We start from the raw sequence: 9,886 nt of genomic DNA, 5'->3' as shown, positions 1-9,886 counted from the left end.
GTTATATGGAACAACAAAAGACCCCGAATAGCTAAAGGAATCCTGAGAAAAAAGAACAAAGCTGGAGGTATCACACTCCCTGATTTCAAAATATATTACAAAGCTATAGCAACCAAAACAGCATGGTACTGGCACAAAAACAGACACACAGATCAATGGAATAGAATCGAAATCCCGGAAATAAACCCACACATCTATGGACACCTAATCTTTGACAAAGGAGCTAAGAACATACAATGGAGAAGAGAAAGTCTCTTCAACAAATGGTGTTGGGAAAACTGGATAGCCACATGCAAAAAAATGAATGTAGACCCTTACCGTACACCATACACAAAAATTAACTCCAAATGGATTAAAGACTTGAATGTAAAACCTGAAACTGTGAAACTTCTGGAAGAAAACATAGGCAGCATGCTCTTCGACATCGGTCTTAGCAACATCTTTTCAAACACCACGTCTGACCGGGCAAGAGAAACAATAGAAAAAATAAACAAATGGGACTACATCAAACTAAAAAGCTTCTGCACAGCAAAGGAAACCATCAACAAAACGAAAAGACACCCTAACAATTGGGAGAAGATATTTGCAAACCATACTTCTGATAAGGGCTTAATCTCCAAAATATATAAAGAACTCATGCATCTCAACAACAAAAAAACTACCAACCCAATTAAAAATGGGCAAAAGACCTGAACAGACATTTCTCCAAAGAAGATATACAGATGGCCAACAGACACATGAAAAGATGTTCAAAATCATTAACTATCAGGGAAATGCAAATTAAAACTACAATGAGATATCTCCTCACGCCCGTCAGAATGGCTATAATTAACAAGACACGAAACAACATGTGTTGGAGAGGATGTGGAGAAAATGGATGTCTCATACACTGTTGGTGGGAGTGCAAACTGGTGCAGCCACTATGGTGAACATGATGTAATCTATGCAGAAATCGAAGTATAATGATGTACACCTGAAATTTATACAATGTTATAAACCAATGTTACTGCAATAAACAAAACATTAAAAAAAAAAGGCACCATACTAGGTGACCCTACATTCCTCACATCTGTTTCCTTGATTTCTTCCTAAATAAAGATGTTTCTTTTTTGTGTGTGTGAGGAAGATCAGCTCTGAGCTAACATCCATGCTAATCCTCCTCTTTTTCTTTGCTGAGGAAGACCAGCTCTGAGTTAACATCTATTGCCAATCCTCCTCCTTTTTTTTTCCCCACAGCTCCACTAGATAGCTGTATGTCATAGTTGCACATACTTCTAGGTACTATATGTGGGATGCACCCTCAGCATGGCCAGAGAAGCAGTACGTCAGTGCGCGCCCGAGATCTGAACTCAGGCTGCCAGTAGCGCCACGCGCACACTTAACTGCTAAGCCATGAGGCCGGCCCAAGATGTTTCTGAAACGAATAATAAATTGTACCAAGTGGTCATTGTATAAAAAGCACTATCACAGATACCATAAAGAGAACAAATGGAAAAGAATATTCAATTCCTCAGATAGGTTTGCAATCAAATGAGGCATTGAGGGGACCAGGAGGCACTGATCAGAGCAGGATGCTAAGAGAAGAGTTTTAAGTCAATTTCAAATGAGGTTAAAACTGGAATGAGATAGTATTTTACCAGTTATCCGAAATCATAAGCATTTTTCTGACCTTTGAGGATTTCTTTGCATATAAACTGTACGTGTGGGGTAAGAGAGTGCTGATATTGTTTAATTTCTTTTTATTATTCAGCACTTTGTAATAGATCTGGCTATTCACAATTAATAAATATCATAATGTGGAGAGACCCAACTTTCAACTGCCTGATATTATCAATTCTTACACAAAGCTAGAGTTTTAAAGATCAAATTTCATTCTATTTACCTTTCAACTAGTCCATTTATATCAGAAAGATGCTGAGTTTTAGGAAAATACTTCAAAACACAAATTTTATATGTAATTTAAAAAGCAAAAATTTAGTTAAAAACTGGATGGTAACCCATTTTGCTACCATATATTAATCTTTAACATGGGAACAAACATTTTTTGAGAATATAATTGATATTTGCCTGTTTGTATATTGTAGAATGTTAAAGGAGTTACAGTTTTAATAGTATTTCAAATACCAGAGAATAAAAAAGAGAATTGTTTCAGTTTTATGAAATAGTTTTTTAGACATAGCAGATTTTCACAGCATATTACTTGAAAATAAAATAATCAGTTAATGAGGTTTAAGCCGTGTGGTTTTATTTTAAACTTGCTCATTCCATAGGAGCATCAATAAAAGCCCTCCAGGAGTAGCTGACACTCTTTCCCTCCATATGAGCACCAGCTGCGTTTGCTTTAAGCATCAGAATCTCGGGCAACACCATAGCCCTCAACTCCGTTTAGTTGAGAAAAGGCTTTATGTGTCATGTGTTTTTTCTAGGGGTATGGAGCTCCCAGCCTTATTAACTACACAGAGAGAGTAAGAGACAGAACACATTCAATAAACTCTAGTGTGCTCAGGTGAGATGGTAAGTGCCTGAACTCACATCTGAAGAAGAACTTAGAGGATGTTTTCTGACTCTGCTTCATGCCTGCCTAAGCAGTCCTGGACATCCCCGTTACAGCCACGGAATAACGCAGGCAGCCTTGATGGAGCAGAAGTCCTCCTATGTCCATCATTTGTACAGAACAAACTGGCTTAAGACCTCTCATTTCCTGCTGCAGTGGTAATTTACAGAGATACAGAACTGCCATCTAGTGACTAGGAAGAAAACAGCAAGGTGCTTTACATGGAAAATGAAATTGTAAGTTTTTAAAAAAAGAACAGTGAAGCACTAAAGTTGGTAAAGTTGACACAAAGTTGACAGAATGTGACACACGAAAGTTATAGTAAGACTAGAAAATGTGTAGGTGAAGTAATCAGCTGTTCTCTATGCCTCTAAAATATGACTTGACATTTGACTCATAAATAGTATAATTTAAATATAATAGAATAACTTTGGAAATAAACTTCTCATCTCATCTCATCCAATGCTGTTGGCAGGAGCCAGTATTAAATAGCAAGATGGTGAGTACCCATGTTGAAGCACCATTTTTATCACAGTGGAGAGAATATGAGGCATAAAACCCAATAGACTGATGTTCAGATCTTCCCTTTTACCCTTGATCAATTTTGTAAACATGGTCTTTTAAAATTTTTTTTTGTGAGGAAGATCAGCCCTGTGCTAACATCTGCCAATCTACATCTTTTTTTGCTGAGGGAGACTGACATCCATGCCCATGGACTAACATCCATGCCCATCTTCCTCCACTTTATACTGGACGCCACCACAGCATGGCTTGCCAAGCGGTGCATTGGCACTTGCCCAGGATCAGAACCGGTGAACCCCGGGCTGATGCAGCGGAATGCGCGCACTTAACTGCTTGTCCCACCAGGCAGGCGCCTAAACATGGTTTTCTTTATCAGTTAAATATGAATTATAATAGTTACTTTAAAGGATTACTGTAAGAATTGCATGAGGTAATACAATAAAGGAACCGGTGTAGAGTGATAGTTAATTCTCCTGCCCTGTCTCTCTTCTATGAAACATACACAAATCATCTAAGAATAGAACTCGTCTATACAATAAACTTATGACAAATAGTCAATGGCTCCTGAAGTAAGGGCCACCATTGTTGAGGGCTTAACCTCAACTGCTTCCAAACACTGTTAACTCTCAATTAATTTTATGTGTTTTCGGTCTTCCAGACACTTCACTGGCTACAAGGAAAGGAGAATGTGTGAAATTGAAATTGATCTATTTCACCCTTGAATGGTCTAGCCTTAACTTCAGGTGTTTTAAATCACCTAGTTCATCAGGTTTTCTGCTTATTACTATATATTTTACCATGGTTCACAGCCCGAGAAAAATAGAAAATCATTATAATTTTACACACATGAATATACATTTTGACTATTACAGCTGGAATCTTAATATATAGAGCAATGTTGTACATGTTTTGTCCTTGTTGATAGTACAGAATACTTTTGTCAAGGTTTTCTTTGGCATTATCATATTTAATGAAAAACTCAGTAATATATGCTCTGGAGATAAGGATTTAGAAAAATCTAACATACTATCCTAGTCATGCCTCAAAACAAATGCTATAAAAATAATGAGAGGATATTTTGAAGGCACTATTTTTCTTAATTATTTCCAACTTTATGTCCCTTTACCTCTTTTTAATCATTCTGCATCTTATTAGCTATTGGCTAATTAGCTCACAGTAATTAAATAACCCTCAGCTGAGTCCACCATGCCTCTTCAAGTGCCCCAGGCTGATGTCGGTCTCATCTCTGACAAAAAGAAGCTGGGAAAACCTGTTTTGTGACAGTATTCTTAAGGATATCTTTACTCTTACAATCATAGCTATATTTTTGAAAGGCACCAGTGGATTATAAAATCAAGTACTCGACCAATGTTGTATCCTCATTTTCCCTCCAGGGGGAGCACAACTTTCATGTGTAATGCAGGGCTGCTGCTTTATTGTTTTTTCCTTTCAAGATATTACTTGTAAAACATGTCGACGTAAATAATCTATAATCAATCTATAAATCAAAATTGGGGTGTGTTTATTATGAGCCAACTTTTGAGGACCATGGCCCAGGGCCTTCTTTCCCTAAAGAAAGAAGGGCACCAAAGAAGTGGAGTGTACAGAGCGGTTATATACCATCAAAGAGCATGTATCACATCAGATTGCAATGTCCCTTTCACAATAGCCACAAGATCGCCCTGCCAGATTGCCCTGCCAGAATAGCTATTGATGGACACAGTGGGGAGGGTGTGGCTGGTGTCAGGTCTGTTGTCTGGAGCTGGGTGGTCACAGGATCAGTGCAGCAGTCAAATCCCAGCCTAGGGAGAAATGCTTATCCTTAAGGAAACGCCAAGGAGGTGGACGTTGCATCCTTATCTTAAGGGAATTTATTCTTCTCTTTGGGACATGGCAAAGCAGATACACGATGCAGGTGACAGGCCCTTCTGGAAAAACAAACCCAGGTCGAATTAGTTTTACCCCAAACGGCTTCCTCATATTCTCCAATATATCCTATTGCTTCCCATTTATTTATCGTTTTCTCCTTTTTGATCTATAATCTTTTGATAAAAAGCATTGATGAACAAAATATTGTCTTTCGGCCCCAGAGTGGTTGCTGCCTGCCCTGGGTCCCTCATGTCCCTCGGTGCCAGGCTTTTGTCTCATTTAATTGCCCCGTTGTCCACCTTGGGGGGAATTAATTGGATATAGTGGACAAGAAAAGAGGTATATATACATACTAATAGAGGAAGCATTTCATGGGTTTTGGATTAATTTTAGGTTGTTGCACAAACATTGCATATGTGCTTTCTATGACTCCTTGTATTTATGCTATTCACAATTATAGAACAAGTACAGTAACAATGATAATAATTTAACATCTTTGAAAAGATTAGTTTAAAATGAGTTCTTAGGCCTAGTCCTTATCAAAAAAGGAAGTTTGTCCAAGGTTCTAAGATCAATCGGCCACCTCAGCTTTCATTACTCCAGCTTACATGACAGTCTCACAGCACTGAGTAAAGAAAACAGCAATTAGTTTAAATATTATGATTATACAAGAATTCCAAGAAGTAATAGAAATAGGAATTTCAGTCCAGATCGAAAAAGAGAACCAATACCAGAAGGGAGCAAACCAAAAAACTCAAGACTGAACGCAGGATCGCTTATGGCATTCACCTGCTTATTCATGTGCTTTAGCAGAGATGACACACTGGAAGACTCGTCGGGTATGAAAACACAGCATTCAGTTTGAATGATTGTACGCGTACCACCTTGGGATGTAGTTAAAATATCTAAGGCCATTCTATTTTGAAAGACAGTCTTTTTATTAAAGGCAACTTAGTGTTTAATAAGGCAATTCCTGCTTGACTGTCATTAAGGGCTTCTGTATGTGATGTGACATCATTTAGCCCTAAAAAAGGAACAAATATAGCTAGCTGCTCGGTGGTGATACCAGGGGAACACTGACTGAGCCCATCTGGCCTTAAGCAGAGGAATGTTGGCAGCAGTTGTCACTGTGAATCCTTCCCTGCATTTAAGGGAAGATCGGGTGCAGTGTTTTAGCCATCAGGCCAGTAGTCAAAGGCCAGAGATCTGTTCTATATAACCATTAAGTTATATTAGGAGCCACCTGATAAATGCCTGGACTTTAAGACCAGTTTGTTCCAAATCAATCACTTTCCTTAAGTATGATAGTATTCTGAAAATCTTAACTGTAACAATTTGTCGGGGGAAGAGGGAGAATCTCCCTCTGCCCTTTTCCTTAAGGTTCTTATGGCTGGTCAAATAATTAACAAGACAGGTTAGCAGGAGAAAATAATACCAAGTTTAATAACAGGTATACATGGGAGAAACTCAGAAATGAGCAACTTGTCCCACTGTCTAAGCTGCTTGCTTAAGTATTGCAGCTAAAGGCGAGGAGCGTGTTGTGGGTGGGTAGTGGCCTGGGACTTCAGAGGGCAGGAAGACAATTCTTTTCAGGGTCATCTATAGATAATGTGGTCAGGGAGAGACAGATTTTTTGATAAAAGAGGCTTGGTGCCTTTCCTATTGTAACATCTATCCTATATTACCTTTACAGCCATCATGATAACAACTCTTTCTTGAAACAGATCTTTTGTTTTAAATTCTTCAGGCAGTTTGGGAGGGGAAACTCAAATATTCTCCCTGAGCTCTCTGAGTCTTTATTGTCTTCAGCTTGAAATAATCTACATACCAGAGTGGTGCCTCCTGGAGTAGATTGCCCTGAGCACCATCAAATTATAAAATAGGTATACAGTTTAAGCATAACAAAGGTTTAAATGAGTGGATTTAAGGTTGAGAATACAGGCCTGGTCCGGAGTCTTGGGGAAGCTGTCTACAACTGATGTTGTCTTGTTCTCATCATAGTGTGGAGATATTTGCTCTCTTCCTATGAGGAGGAAGATACTAAACTTATTAGGCTTACTCAGTATGTTAAACTACATGGGAAGCATTGTCAGACAAGTGATGATAAACCTGCTTAAGTGGTATTTTGTGGGTAAATGTTATTGATATAGGCGTTTTAAAATTGTACAACATTACTGAAATTCTGATCTGTCCTGGTTATCAGTAATAATTCTAGTTATTATTATTTTAAAGTGTTGTATGTCACAAAATTAACCACATTTCTTTGTCAATTGCCATTTTGAGGTCTTGTTTACAGACATTTCTTTGCTCTAATGCTTTTGCAAAATGTTTCAACTTCAGAAAAATTCATGGAAAGGACTGTGACAGTTACACTGGAGTACAGGCTTCTGATAAACTTGCTGATCATAAACTGAACTGGGTAAGAAATTACAGAAATCTGATGGAGAAACTGATGACTTCATGAAGCCACTAACAAAAAGATTGGGATCAAAAATGGATTACACAGGACTGAATGAACTGATAAGGATGATTATAATTTTTATGATTTTTCATTTGAAGTATTGTTGAATTTTTAATGTTTTGTTTTTTCAGATTTAAGGAAAACTTTTTCTCTTTTCTCCCGAGCTAGGTATAACTTACAGAAATTTGGTAAATGATAGTTTTGTAAGCAATATTAAAATATTTCTCTTTTTCTCTCTACCTGATCCCTCCAGAATGTAAAAACTCTTAGTAAGTGAGTATTGTTGTTTTCATGGCAATAAAGTTATTTGCATAAGTTCAATAAGAATCTGTTCTCCTTATGACAGGACACAATTGGAAACACTGGTTATATTACCAAAGTTGTGACTGGAACATCATTTTTGCGATATAGCCATAAAGATTTGAGGAATGAAGACTGGACTTTATGGAATAAAGCCATGTGGAAATATTGGCCTGGTGCCTTATGTTCAATGTTCCAAGCAGCATTTACTGGATAAGTAAAGAATGTCACTTATCTAGAAGGTACAAGGAACCTCGAAATATTTTGGGGGAACCTCAGAAGAGAGGAATTCACCCAAATCTGTAGGTATTGCAGGCGAAGTCTTATGACAAAATACTTGGCTTGGCTTTCCTGGCCTCGAGAGGCCTTTGAAGTTCAATCTGAGATTCCTTATAAAAAGTTCCAGCAAAGCAGATTTAAAAGAGCTTATATGATCAATTGCTATTATTGATGTACTTATGTAAATAATTGGGCCAACTTTATTGGAACTAGACTTATTTTACAAACTAGTTAGTCTAAATTTGGCTATCTTTGATAAAAATGAGGGTGATTTTAGAGAGAAAAATTATATTTCAGTAAAAACTATAGTGTATATTTGCGGATATTAGATTCAAGTTTTGTTAATTGTCTTTTGAGGTTTTTGTTTTCTATCTGTTGACTGGACTGGATTCTGATTTCTTCTAGTCTCCTAAAATATCTGGATACAGATCTCCAAACTAATGTTTTTCACTTTTTCCATCATTTTCATTTGGAATCACTGAGAATTAAACCTGCCTTTTTTCCTGAAGCCTTACAAACTGAAGCCAATGGACTTGATATAAACTTGAGAGATGACCTGACGACATCATCAGAGACATTTTAAACTACTAAAGATGCTTTGATGCTGACATCTAAAAATTTTCTTAACTGGCTGTCCTGTAAACTCAGAAACTGCTTTACAACTTGCTCCAACCAGTAACCTTATTTTTCTTTTGTTTACATAGAAATGCTTCTATTAAATACTTGATTGCTTGCTTCCACATTATAGGTGTAACCTTGAGAGCCCACCTGCATCAGCACCTTCTAAAATGAATTTAATTGAACTGATCTATTATCAGGACTAAGAAATATGTTCAGTGAGATGAAACAATCTACTAACTCAGCTTCTGGACCATGAAACTTCTTTAAGTTTCAAAAGGACTGTGAAAATTTTAGTTTCAAAGGCGGGACTGTGGGAGATCAAGATTTGGCCACCCTGAAATACATCTCTTTACCTTGATTGTTTTCTCTGAGAGACATTTGACCTCCCCCACTAACTGCCTAAAGAATTTGACATGGTGGCTCCTTCCAGGAACAGATCTTCTATCATGATGGCTGTAATGATAATGTAAAATAGATCTTACAATGGGAGGGGCACCAAGCCCCTTTTATCAAAAATCTCTATCTCCCCCTGACCACATTATCTATAGATGACCTTGAAAAGAATTGTCTTCTTGCATTCTGAAGTCCCAGACCACTATCCACCTCCAACACTTTCCTCACCTTTAGCTACAATACTCAAGCAAGCAGCTTAGACAGAGGGACTAGTTGCTCATTTCTGAGTTTCTCCCATGTATACATGATATTAAACTTGGTATTATTTTCTCCTGCTAACCTGTCTTGTTGGTTATTTGGCCAGCCATAAGAAACTTAAGGGAAAGGGCAGAGGGGGATTTTACTGTCTCCCCACAGTACTATGGGTTTTTTTACTAGGTGCAAGCCACAGCTGTGAGGGGGTGATAAAAATTCCCCCTTTTGACTGCTATATCTGTTTCTCTTCTTCCGTGGCGATTTCTTTCAAGCCTGTGGAAAGAAGTCTTTTATTGGGTTAGCAGAGTTATAGGAATTAGCAGGTGTGCGAGATCAGGATTTGGCCACCCTGAAATATATCTCTTTACCTCGATTGTTTTCTCTGACGGACATTTGACCTCCCCCACTAACTGCCTAAAGAATTTGACATAGTAACTCCTTCCTGCAACAGATCTTCTATCTGATGGCTGTAATATAATGTAAAATAGATGTTACAATAAGAAAGGCACCAACAAACCCATCTTATCAGAAGTTCTGTCTCTCTGGCCACATTCTCTGGATGACCCAGTGAGGAGTTGCCAGACAAACATTTACATTTATAAGGGAAATCTCCATTTGTAAAGGTATCTCTC

At 37.8% G+C, this 9,886-nt stretch overlaps 1 long non-coding RNA gene across 1 annotated transcript; it reads left to right on the top strand.

Moving 5' to 3' along the window:
- The first annotated feature begins 2,751 nt into the window (after window positions 1-2,751).
- On the top strand, window positions 2,752-9,338 carry LOC147911517 (uncharacterized). The gene is made up of 2 exons (XR_015551227.1): window positions 2,752-2,790; window positions 7,286-9,338. It is a non-coding gene; the product is annotated as an uncharacterized LOC147911517 (long non-coding RNA).
- The last annotated feature ends 548 nt before the right edge of the window (window positions 9,339-9,886 follow it).

Source organism: Ceratotherium simum, unplaced genomic scaffold (genome assembly GCF_057802395.1).
Source record: "Ceratotherium simum simum isolate JZ-2026a unplaced genomic scaffold, ASM5780239v1 HiC_scaffold_43, whole genome shotgun sequence".
NCBI lineage: Eukaryota > Metazoa > Chordata > Mammalia > Perissodactyla > Rhinocerotidae > Ceratotherium > Ceratotherium simum.
This window is presented reverse-complemented; position numbering and strand designations above follow the sequence as displayed.